This window comes from Dermacentor andersoni, chromosome 8, assembly GCF_023375885.2.
Source record: "Dermacentor andersoni chromosome 8, qqDerAnde1_hic_scaffold, whole genome shotgun sequence".
Taxonomy (NCBI): domain Eukaryota; kingdom Metazoa; phylum Arthropoda; class Arachnida; order Ixodida; family Ixodidae; genus Dermacentor; species Dermacentor andersoni.
The window spans coordinates 102,743,927-102,756,809 of record NC_092821.1 but is presented as its reverse complement, the minus strand read 5'-3'; the positions used below and the strand labels follow the sequence as shown (position 1 = coordinate 102,756,809).

Sequence of the window (12,883 nt, the reverse complement as noted above, 5' to 3'; positions counted from 1 at the left end):
TCGAAAGATTTGTCCGATAGTTCTCGTTTTTCATGCACGTTTATTCTTCATGACATGGCTTTTTCATATTCTTTTCTTGTCGCAAGGGGCTGTTTCTGCCTCGCATGCACGGATTTTTACCTTTGTCAAGCTGACCAGTGTGTTTAATACCTCTGTAATTAAAAGTAAACCTTTAGTAGAGCTTGCGCTCGTGTGTGCTCCTACCTAATTCGTCGTCCGTCTCTGTTCGTGCTGCTATTTACAGTACGCGCGTATCACTTGGTTAGGCTGGTAAACGTTCTCACAAAGAAAAGTAGCCCTCAAACGGTAGCCCATCATTTACTACTAAACGCCAGAGCAAAACGAAAGTAAGCCTTCACAGCGTCCATGAGGCAGCTAGTACACCACAAAGCAGCACAAAAAATAGTTGAAAATCTCACTTGATGGAGAGTGGCAACAGAGATGCGAACTTGCTAGTGAATCAGCCACATATCAACGGGTGTCTCTTGCCCGACGCCAAGGTGCATTTGTCGTAGAACACTTTAGCACCTGGGAATTTGCTGCATGCGTAACCTGTGAGAAGGGAATGTGGACAGAAAATGAGATTACGCGGATTAAGAATCTGCCACACATTGCACATAACTACGCACGAAATAGAAGTACACACTATACTGGCAAGTAAAAATTTGCGACTCTTCACGAGCGCCGCCGAGAAAAGGGAGAATTGGGTTGCTACGGTAAATGTTAGCTAAAACACGCACAGCGATGTTTCACAGTGGGGAAAATATTCCCGGCTCTCTCGCAGAACCAAAGACCACGCGACAGTGCATAGCCGATACCAAACAGATATCGAATCTTCGGGTAGAAGTTCAGTAGAAGGAATGACCTAAACATACGCCGAGAGCGATGCAAGCGTGAGCGTGCCCGTACGAGTGAGAACATGTAAGTACCGCTTCTTTGAAGCTAGCCGCTCCGGCGTGGCTCCAATCATCCCGCGCGATTTGTGTGCAGAACGTCGCGTACACGCCCTTGCGCGTTTTGCGCGGTAGCGTCCGCGCAGTGAGCTGCACGCGTCATTCTTCACCGCGCAAACGGTGCTCGAGTGCGACGCTTAGCTCGAGGCGAGAACGCGCCGATTGGCGCTCCTTTCGCTTCTGCAAGCAACCCACATTCGGATCGTTCCAACTCAAACAGGCAGCAGAGAACGATGGCATGTTTCGGTTATCGCCTATTAAAATTGTACAGTACGCCTTCAACGGCAACCCGCCGCGCTAGATAAAGATGCTTACGGTGGTAGTTTTGGCGGTGATAGGCGATAAGGTGAGCCCGTCGGCGGCTGTGTTCTTTGCCGACGTTGTCACCACACCTCTGTTCATTAGCGCTCTGTATCTGTGTACAGTAACCACGCGGAAGCTGTGACTAATCGGTTGGCCGTTCTCTGCAAATGCAAAAGAGGCGAAATATATTTTGCGGTGTGCCGCATCATTAGCCGCAACCTAAATCGAGGCGCGCTTAAGCGCTACGGCATAAAAGGTGATCACACTAACCGTATGGTATAAGATGAGTTACCATGGATTTAAAAAAAATATAATTCTGATGTCCTACGTGCCAAACCAACGATCTGATTATGAGGCAGGTCGTAGTTGGGGACTTCGTATTAATTTTGACTTCCTGGAAATTTTTACGTGCATACAACGCAAATTGCACGAGCGTTTTTGCATTCCGCTCTTTTGGAATGCGGCGGCAGCAGGGACCGTATCCACGACCTCGAACACCAAATTGCCACGGCTGCCACCATAGTTACGAAATGCGTAAGCGTGAAGTGCACCACTGCCTTCCGGTACGAGTGTGGTACAAGCATAGCACAGCTGCACACCTGCTGCACAATTATGTGTCGCGGTTCTCCTAAGCTCGTAGTGCCTGCCTAAATACCTTGAAAGGCAGCGCGCCTCTCACTTATCGGAACGCGATAACAAGCGCTTGGACGGCCCACGTGAGCCCCCATGAAAGACGACGTGGCCACTGTAAAAAATTATCACTGCGCAGAGAAGCCGGTCATTACGTTCCAATTGTGTTCTCTCATACAAATGAAGGAAACGTTAGTAGACAGAAACAAATAAAGCAATGCAATTTTACGCACATGGGGCGCCACTGCCTCTTCGCCTACCATTGTTTCAAACGAAGTGACGGCGACAGCAAGAGTTAGTGTCGCGCGCATTTGCTCCGGGGCATGCGGTTCGCTTGAAGAAAGTGAACAGTGTGCTTAACATCTCACACTCGTCAATGTCAAAATAGAAAAAAAGGCTACGTGCCCAAGAAGACGAGATTACTTACCTATCTGCAGAAGTTTGGCTGCGACTGTTTCGGGGTGCCTTCTCTCCAACAGGCATCATGACCTCTGCCGCGCAACTCATCAAAACAACCAGGCTCGCACATCAGTCGAAGACTAGTAGCTGGGTGAGCCAACCACTTCAACGGATAAACGGCCCACTTATCATCGTTAAAGCATTTCACTAAAATGTGCGTGATGATGTCCGAAAAGAAAAAAATACTTTCACCAAAAAGCACGAGGCGTGGACCACCGCACAACGGCAACCGGACAACTGAGTCCGAAAGCCGTTCACAGCTTCACTATCGTATTCAGTTATAAGAACCTTTCAAACACAATATAACGGCACTGAAAAACCGCTAATTAATTAGCAATAATTTTTCATCAACTAACCTTTATAAATTTTTAAGAACAACCTAATTTGTAGCGTAAACAATAAATACTACGACCAAAAAATGCGACTACGAAACTAGCGGCAACCGTGTGTACTGTTGCAAAAGTGTGCGCAAAACGAAGCTCGGTTGCACCCGCTTGCGCGCACACATGCACACCCGAACGCTACCTTGACGTTTGTAGCGTCATCTAGAAATAAAAATTACTACTGGTTTTGCTGTCTTTACAAAACTAAAGCTACTAAAATAGTTTGTAGCGCCTTCGCAGATGACAAGGTGACAAGTAAGGCAGGATAAGAGTCCGTTACCTGTGTTTCTTTCATTTCCCGTTGGTGTTCTTAACTGAACATACGAGACCTGCAGGCTTGGGAGATGAGAAGACGATAGTTCGGCGAGGCTCAAATAAATCGCGTGCTTCTTGCAAGGCGAGAGATGGGAGCAGCCGCAGATACAGCGATTAGCTGTGATACTGTTGCGGCCGTTGCTGAATCCGAAGCTCTTTGAAGTCAATGGTTATAGCGGCTGCGCGCTGCGATCTCAAAGCGCGTTCGTTCTTTGATCTCTAGTACCACGGACATTGAATAAAAAAACTTATAATTGCTTTCCGGACAGTGAGTACGTCGCAGGAAATTCGAAGACCTCACCCGTGTATGCTTGTAGCGTGTGCGCGCTTGCATCCTACGGTTCCCACAGCGCGTCCGATGCTCGAAGGTAGCGTCGTCGCCTGTCGGCACCTGTCTTATCGCCGGCCGCGCTGCCGCTGTGTCTACTTTTGGGGAACTCCACATGCGCGTAGTCACCGTGTTTGCAAGTGAATTTCGCATTCTTCTGCTCCGCGAAACGTGCTCATTTCGGATCGTACCAATGGTTATGTCATCTAGCGTATGTTAAAACGACGATGGCATTTGTACACCGGCGAAGAAATAAATCGTTATGAACTTGGGCGGTCATAAATCTAGTCTAACGTTGCAGTTTTTACGTAGCGAAAATGGCTACGAAAGTGGGGTGGTACCGGACATAGGCGCTTCAAAGCACCAGCTGCAGCGACAGCACCTGGAGGTGGGACGCGGCGTACGCGCCAAGCATTTCAGAGCTTACTGGCTTTCGAATGAGAGGAGTATTGGTTCGCTCGTGACCTATTGGTTATAGTATCGGGCTCGACGGCCGACGTTCGATTCCACCCCATCGGTCACACATTATTTTCTTTTTAATGAAAGCGAGGCGAAAGAAGAACCTACCTGCCGCCAAGTTACAGGAATGAGGTTGGAACGCATCGCAATAAGCGTTTGGAATGTCTTCATATGCGAGTCCTAATTATTGTATACTGGACTCAACTGCTACAAAAAAAAAACAACTAGAAAAATCAACACAAATTACCCAATAAATTGTTTATTGAGACCTTTCAACGTAAATATTGTTGTGCAAAGGTTGAGTGAACTCAATTGCTCTTGAAAATTTGTTGACGTCCGTTGTTTCAACAATTTCCCAACAATATATCAATGGTTATTCAACAGTCATTTTTGTATGGGTAGAACGCATATCGAGGCTTGAAAAGGGTTCGGCACCTTGTAGCGAATGAAGGGCGTCATGAATGCGTCGCATAGGATATACGTCTTTTCGAGTGATCTTACAGAGGGCGCGCTAATCGTCGCAAAAGAGCAGGTAATTGTTTTCTTTTCGGAACGAAACAGCAGGGGATGACAAAGGGCTAGATGAAGGTCGGATGACCTTCTGCTGTAGAATATCCGCGACATTTTCTCCCGCGACTTTCTTCTCGGTGAGAGACACGCGGTACGGGCTTTGGCGCACTGTAGACGCTTCGTCTGTCTAAATGCAATACTCTGCAACAGTGGTTTGGCCCAGAGACGACGAACGGACTTGAAAAGGAATTGCGTGTTTGTTCAAAAAAGCGGGCAACTGCGGTATCTGTGAAGGAGACAAGTCGCTGCTTACGGCTCTAGTAAGGCTATTGGGAGAAGCACCATCACAAGTATAAATGCCGGTAGAGGAGATAAGTTTATTGGGCACGATGCATTCATGCCCTGGGGCTGCCGCCTAAGCCCATGTGGTGCGTTGCGGAACACATATTTTCTCCGATGTAGCGCTCGCGTTGGTGACGGGCGCTGAGCCATTGTGAAATCAAACCGCACCTGGTACAAAAGTGATGTTTTTATGAAAGCAACAGGAAGAGAGTGAGACCAAGACATCACCATGGTCAATGTCATTGGACAGAATGGTAACTATTCGCTGTGGGTGGGGTGGCAGTCCACAGTGATTGGCCATAACTTCGTGTAAGGTTGATCCTCAGGCAATAAATTGGTGTCGGTAAGATGCACGAGCGTTACCGACAACAAATGGCCGTGGAAGCAGAAAATAGAAAATTTCACCCTAAAATTTGTTGATGAGCGCATAGGGCAAACACAGGTAACTGTCTATGGTGCAGGATAGTATCGGTCAGTACACTGAGAGTACAAAGATGGGAAGGGCGAAGCGTGCGCCCTTGGGCTGAAATTAGCGTTGATTCATCATATGCGCCGTGACCTTCCTGAGACGGGAACAGTTCTCGTCTTAGCATGAATAACTGAAATTGTCGCGCATGTGCTCAGCAATAAATTTACGGTTACCCTTGAACAAACACCCAAAGCAGATTGGACCTCAACGCTCGAGGAATTTCAGTCCTGTTGACGTGTGCAGTTATTCCTGCAAAAAATGCACCACTTAGTTTTCCGGATGAACGGTGGAGTTGAGTGAGACGCGCCATAGTGTCGACATGGAGCAGCGGAATGCGAAGACAAGCGGCGTCTGTCTGAACGGTAAGTATTCCGTTGAATTGGGAGGAGATGTAGAGCGCAGCAGAGGTGAAGGCAAACGCTGGCTTTGGGAAGAGGCTCCACTGGAAAAATTGCGTTCAGACAGGTCCTACTCCCGACGCTGGTCCTGCTCGCACTTGCAGTAGAAACGTGAAATATGGCCTCGATAGCAGCAATAATACCGCGTAGGACATGATGGACGCCAATGTGGGTAGTACATAGTACTCTGGGAGGCAGTGAAGTCAGATCGGCCGCCGAAGGCTCAATCGGCATGGACGGATGTTCAGAGTAGGCTCGACTGCAACGGACACGTATGTTGTTAGCGACATCGTCGAGTTGACGTTACCTGGAAGCAATACCGCAACTTGCGTGCAAGTTCTTAGGCGACAAGAGATGGAGGATTGCACGTGTTCGGAGTGGGAGCCAACCGATAACTATTTGCATGGGAAGGCCGAAAAGGTAATGAAGTCGGGAAAATTCAGCAAGTACAGCGACAAGAATGCAGTCTATCTCCATTGGTTTTAGCGCTTTATGTTAAGGGCGTATAAAGACGAATGGGAACAGGGAATTATTTTTTATTGGCCCTACATGCGTAATGGATAAACTGTGGCAAGGAGGTCCAGGGGTTGAAGTAAGCGGAGGCATAGTGCTATTAGCAGATAATGCGAAAGATTTGCAGAGACTTGCAAAAATATTTGGCAGTGAAGGGGCGCATCCAGGATTTCACTTTAGCACCAACAAATCGGAAAATATGATCTTTCATGAAAGGACGAGTAATATAATGGTGTCAATTCAACAGCAAGTCATTCCCGCAGTCGAGCAATACAAGTATTTGTGCGCGAACATAAACGAAGAAAAGACTTACTGAAGCACACACAAAGATAATCTAAAAAAATGGGAAGAAGAATGCCGCAACGACTAAACATAGGACATTTTGAGGCCAGAATAAATATGAGATAGTGCCTTGAATCTTAAAAGGGTAATGGTGCGAGCGCTAACATATTAAAGCGTAGCTCTGACATAACATTGTCAATCGCAGCTCTGAGGCACCCGTTCCTGTGTTTCGTGTCGGTGTCCTCCCTCAGCATAACCGATAGAAGGAGGAGCGCAGCGAGGAATGAAAGAGCCAACGGGGAGCGCAGTGGGGGATGAAAGATGGCGATAGTGGTGCGAGTGGAAGGCTGGAAAGCGTAGATGTGGAGGTGCAGCGGAACCCTGCAGCGGAAAGCGGAGGACGAGAGCATGGCGAAAGCGTGAGCAGAAAATTCAGAACCCTTGCACCCTGTGAAGAGAGCAGTCCAGCGCCCCTGGCGCTATAGTTGCTTTTGCTATGTCTCCGCACGTCGACGTAGCAACCGGGAAACGTTCTGATTGTGGGACCTCACGGGGCGACATGCCTTTTGCACTGTGCGATATGCAGCTCTTGGTATGCATCGCGCTTGCGTTTCGCCTCACGGGCCCAATCATCGTCGGGGGCATTCGCTCGATGGCGCCGCTCGCACCAAAGCCAATCGACACGTGCAACTTGCTCTTCTTCGGGCAGAGCTTCACCAACAGTCGTCGCTGTCGCACTGGATGCAGCAGCAAGGGCGGCCTCACGTTCGCGGCACGCTCGTTCCCGCTTCTATGCGTGTCGACACTCATTGTATTTCCGCTGGTCTTCTTCCATTTAATTTCATTTCATTAAGTATATCCTCGAGACCACAACTATTACAGAGGAGAGTGGGCTAAAGAAAGTTGCAAAACAATGGCAGCAAGTGACATTGTCATAGGCCCTAAGCGATGCTGTCGATTATGGCTGTACGAGATTGTGCGTGGATTTTAATAGCAATCAACGCACCGGGAAGGCGGTTCCATTCTTGACACGTCCTCGGAAGAAAAGATTCGTGACAAGCTCTAGTGCGACACTGTAAAACTCCAACTTTGTGATGATGATCAAAGGGAGGAGCTATGTAGGTTGGTGATAAAGTAAGATTATCGCGCAGATATGAATTATGGAAGCATATTTTTTGATACCAAGCTAGGCGAGAGAATTGGCGACAAGCAGCAAACGGTGGAAGTTACACGATGTTCTTTTTTAAGAATTTACGCTTGCCGTACGGTTATAATTGCTTAAGATGAAACGCTAGGCATTATCTTGAACATGTTCGAGAGAATGGGTTAGTGTCTCAGCATATGGGCCCCAAATTGGTGAAGCGTATTCCATTTTACTTGTAAGCAGCGCCTTGTACAAAATAAACTTTATTGATGACGGAACGGAAGAGAAGTTTCGACGGATATAACCTAACATGCGGTTACATTTATGTATAACGCTGTCGATGTCTGAAGACCAGCAAAGAGTAGAGATTAAATGGACTCCTAGGTATCTGTAGTATGTAACCGCTTTCATAGCAGTAACGATTGAACAACAGGCGTCGTGCCCGTGCTGATTCCAAAGTGCAAATGATAAAGGCAGTGGCACGATCTCTACGTCACAAAGCAATAATAGGAAAATATGTGTAGAGGCAATCGTGTTTTAATAATTGCGGCTACGCCAATCATTACGTGCGCTCAAGTGCACCGCACAGTCGCTGGCGAACTGCGCGTGCAGCGGTATCGCACAATCTCATTAGAGAGGCAGTGCTCGTGGCAAGGATTGCGAAATAGGCCTTGTCGGTGGAGAGGTGTAGAAATTGTTGGTCTATGTCGACGGACACGAAATCCCAAAGAACCTAGTCAGAACAGATTCGCTGAAAAAACGTAGTGCTGTGCAAGACGGGCTCTGCGGCAGCGGCCGCTACTAGATGGCCCCAGAGTAGCGCGCTGTCGTCTCTTCTTCGACAGCATGCCGCGAGCCCGCCCAAAGAGCTGCATGAGTGGATGTCTGTTTGCGGCGGCTGCTGTGAATCACGCTCACGCGGCACCCACGCGCTTCCTCTTGCGCTCTCCCGAAAAACAAGGTAGTCGCGTCAAACTTTGCTCCGTCTGACCTGTGCCCCACGAGACAAAATGCCCGCACCAGCCAATACATCGCAAAAGAAAAACACCTGTAGAGCTGCGCTGAAATTTCGCGTCTTGGAGTACTCTAAGCGTCCGTTTTCTTTTTAACACAGATATCAGCACAGATTTCTCCAACTACATTTTTTGAGGTGCAATTATTAGCCCTTACATATAACTTGATTCGAAGTTTGGACCAATCCACGGCAATTGGTAGCATCTCCTGAGATTGCGCTAAGACATGGGACATCGTGTGTCATCCCACACAATTATTAAGTGCATTTAAAGCTGAGAACCACTCACCTAAATTTACTGATTCTTTTTTTACACAGAAGAGAAGGGTGAACACATTCAAACCTTTTCGGGCTACGATTGGCGCTCCTCAGTGGTTCTGTTTCTTCGGACGAGCGCAGTGCGACACAGCAGAGAAAAAAAGGAAGGAAGACATACAGTTTAGACCGTAAACTAAGGGTCCCTGCTCTTTGTTATAATATTGACCTTTCTGGCTGTGTTTGCCAAATTATAAGGTTAACTTACACCAACTGTGCTCTGCTTGAGAACTTTAACAGCGTCTGACTTATGTATCCTACATTGTGACCTGTAAAAACATTTTGTCTTTATTCAACACGTGACTTAACTAGCGGAGAAACAATATCGACAGAGCCATGTGGCCGATTTTATTACTTGCTGGCTATGATTATCAAAGTTATAAAATTAACTTCCGTGTTATAGATTTAGGAGACCACCGTCAGTATCTCATCCATCAAAAATTTGTAGCATACTGATGACAAAGCTAACTGTAAACTCACATTTCTTTGTAGGAAAGTCCATCTAGCTGCTGCCCTTTTAATGGAATGACTATGCAATGTAATCGCGCACCATAAGCTTCACTAAGCGTTTGCGCATAATATTGGAATCAGTTCAAAAGCCGCTACATTTAATTTAGCTTATTTTGAGTGATTCTTACTTAGCTAACATATCTTCTATTCAGGAATGGTATGAACTCCAGACATTTATTGTGCGCATCGTATCTTGCACTTGGTTTTTTTCCGTGACATAGGTACAGCAATACTCACCTGAGGATTTTTCTGCTTTTGTGATGTAATGCTTAAGTACAGACTTGATGGCATCAAAACTGTACACCCATGAGGAAGAGTATACGGACCACAGGATCGCCTAAAAAGAGAATTTTTCCGTAAATAACACAAGTAAACGGGAACTAACCAGTGCACTAGAAAATTCGTAATGCCAAGTTTCGACTGCAATCTTTACTTTCAACTTGCATTCAGAGACAGAGGAGAAAATAATTTTTATCTCGCGATCGCTGGTCCGTATTTTTTTGCTCACGGGTGTGCATAGCACAAAACGTCTAGGCGTAATCAACTCGAAAATCTCCACTCAGAGGCACACCTAAAGGTCTGAGATGGAAAGTCAATTGAGTAAATTATGTGTTTCCTCAGCATAGAATTTTCCTACTTGTAAGAGCTAAAGTAATAACTTCCAACCATTTGTTACTTCTTGTATTTACCTCACATAATTCACTTATTCTGACCCACTTCCGCATTCACTGTTTGGAAAGCATGTGCGAAGCACAAAGAGTCCCCGACCGACGTTGTATAGGAACGTCCGGTAAGTAATGTTGAACATACATTACGTGCCAACACTTAAAAATATATTCCTAGTTTGGTATCGTCAATGTGTTCGATATTTGTCTATGGCAAAACTGATTAAAAAAATTATATATCGTTTAACACTATTCCATAAGCTTTACCATCGCGTATCGCTTCACAATGAGTTCATGTGTGAACCCTCAGGCATTTTTCCGTGTCGGGATCATTTTTGGAAAGATTAATGAATCATGTGTCGTTCCCTGGCATTTGGTCAGTCATTTATACCTCGCACCACGATAGAGTGGAATAATCTGCCATCGCACATTGTCACGCAAACAATTGCCTGCAAATTTACAGTCGCTCTATGCAGTACCATGCACAACTAATGTATAACGTTAGACTGTCTGATTTGTAAATAATTTTTTTTTTCATGCGCCGATAACCAAAGGCTCCGTGATGTTGCCACAGTTTGTGCAAATCATTTAAAGTGGTTGTACTGATCGGCTATATTTATTTTTTTATTTTCTTCTTCGTTTATAGGTTGATGCACGTAATTAATTTTATCTCAGTTTTGTATTTGTATTGTATTTATATGTGCACACTATTCTTTGCCTCACAGATGCAACCTTTACCCAATGTAATACCCTCCCTAGAAGCCTATTGAGTTACTGTGAAATAAATAAATGAATAAATAACCAACAACGTTTTATTATTGATAATGTACTACCTTCAACGTCACATACAACTAGGTAAACCTCCGCCACAGCAATAGCAAATTTTGACCGTTTCGCCCTGGCAGTTGCAGTCTTTTGAATCATGTGGCTGCAAAATAATGTCACCCTAAAATACATTAGTGAATAATATTGAACTACGGATACTGCGTGTGAACCTGTGTATATATTTTAATAACATACAAATCACATGTTTCAACTTGTTTTCTCAACTAGTTACAATCATATGTAAAGTCGTATTGCCTAGGCTGTTCTGTCGGCAACTGTTGGCGTAATGGTCTATGTAACGTGCGGCCTTTTTCGAGACGTCCATTATCTTTTTTGACCAAAAGTGAGGCTTAAAAATTTCAGTGTATTTAATTTTGCTCTTCTAAATTAATTGTCAGCTACAACTGGCCATTGACACAAAATGTGAAGCGTAGCAATGCAAGAACAACTTTTAAAATATTTGTTTCAAAAATGAAGGGCGTACTCAAATTGCCTTCCCGCTTTTACCACCTCCACCAGTAGTAATGGGTTCCTACTGTCGGTTTTCTGTGACCATCTTATCGGTTACCAAAATTGTCTATTGAATTTAATAAACATTGAGAAAGAAAGAAAAGAGCTTACGCATTCCAAATGCCTAAGGGAAAATATTTATAGCCATCAACATTTGAAAAAGCTCTCATTGCTTTTAAGTTATGAGGAAGAAGCCCTAACCAGAATAAAAATGACGACCGGGGCGACTTCAATCAATACAGGAATCGTCGTGCCCAAACAACTTGTGGGAGCTGATTCTTCAAGCGCAAGCGTATATATACGCACGAGAAATTACACTCAGCCTGTAGAAAGCGGGTCCCGTTCAAAGGGAAAATATGAACACGCCAGGCATAGCGCCAAAACCTGTCCTTGACATATCATTTTCTTTATTAGTACAGCCTATGACTCAGAATATTATGTACCCCACTCATCTAAGACCATGCAGAAGGGATTCTGCTTTACGTACCCACACTTTTCGTTGCGGAAGACGCAGCAGCTTTGGATACAGTCGAGTGAGAGAGATTGTTTACGAATGACTAGAGTGTATACCAGATACGATCAGGCAAGTCCTAGTTATGTCTTAAACAATGCTTCGCTTATATCATTCAAAAATCCCTGGCTGCTTCTCTTTTCTTGGCAACCGCTTCTCAGGTAACCGCAATGTTTAGCCGGAAGCGCTTATGGCGAACGCTAGACATGAAGGCTAGCTTTCTGGCCCTCTTTCATCTTCCCCCCCCCCCCCCCCGGGGGGGTGCTACCGCTGCTACGCTTGCGCAGGGGCAAGTGCGATCTGGATGCTGTTGCAACGAACCTAGTGGTGTGTGGAGCTCCTACTAAGGAACACCTGAAACCGCAGCTGAAAAAGCGGATTGAGTTTGAGTTTTTGCGTAAAAGATTTACGTTTTCTCATATTTTCAAATAAGAATCCCACGCTATCGTGTCTGCAGGCTGTGTGTCAGTCGTACTTTACGATTTCTCTGACGCGTTTTACTTCAATAAATTCAGTTAGTTCAGTAATGCCTGTGTGCCACGCGGAAAGCCTCCATGGTTTAAGATTGGTGGTTCGGGAAGAGTTTTCTCTAACAGACGACGGCGACCCGATGCCCTTAACGCTACCGCGTTCAAAAAAGAAAGGAACAGGAGGGGTGATTTGGTTGTAGATGCTGCCATCTAGTGAAAGCGGGGCGTTATAATTCTCCGTTAGGGCAGATGGATCGCGATCTGCAGCGCGTGGTTATCTTCTTTAGATAACAGGGGCTATGTGTTGTACAGCTTTATCGATTTATTTCTTACGCACTACCGTCGACAGTGGCCGTCAGATTGGTTCTGGCGCACTTATTTTTCCCAAACGCCATAGTGGTGCGTAATTAGTCTCAAATGAGCAGTTCGCAGACATGTCTAAACAGGTTTTAGAATCTTCCTTGGTATATTACATGTGCTTGCTCTTCAGGCTGTATATATCTAAGCCGAAGGCAACGACATCAATGGTGGAATGCTCAAGTTTCTTTGCTCGATCGTATAAAATGCAGAGAAACCT

General features: G+C 45.6%; 1 protein-coding gene across 8 annotated transcripts in view; it reads right to left on the bottom strand.

The window, feature by feature from the left end:
- The window catches only part of LOC126529268 (uncharacterized), a 45,540-nt gene extending 36,612 nt beyond the window's left edge, over positions 1-8,928 (bottom strand). For 4 of the 8 annotated variants that reach the window (XM_055069726.2, XM_055069730.2, XM_055069732.2 and 1 more), the window contains exon 1: positions 8,790-8,919. The gene's annotated coding sequence lies outside the window, so the exon portion shown is untranslated. Of the gene's footprint in view, positions 1-3,344; positions 3,468-8,789 lie in introns of those variants that run through there. The other 4 variants (XM_055069728.1, XM_055069734.1, XM_055069729.2 and 1 more) reach the window with 2 other exon arrangements.
- Positions 8,929-12,883: the final 3,955 nt, after the last annotated feature.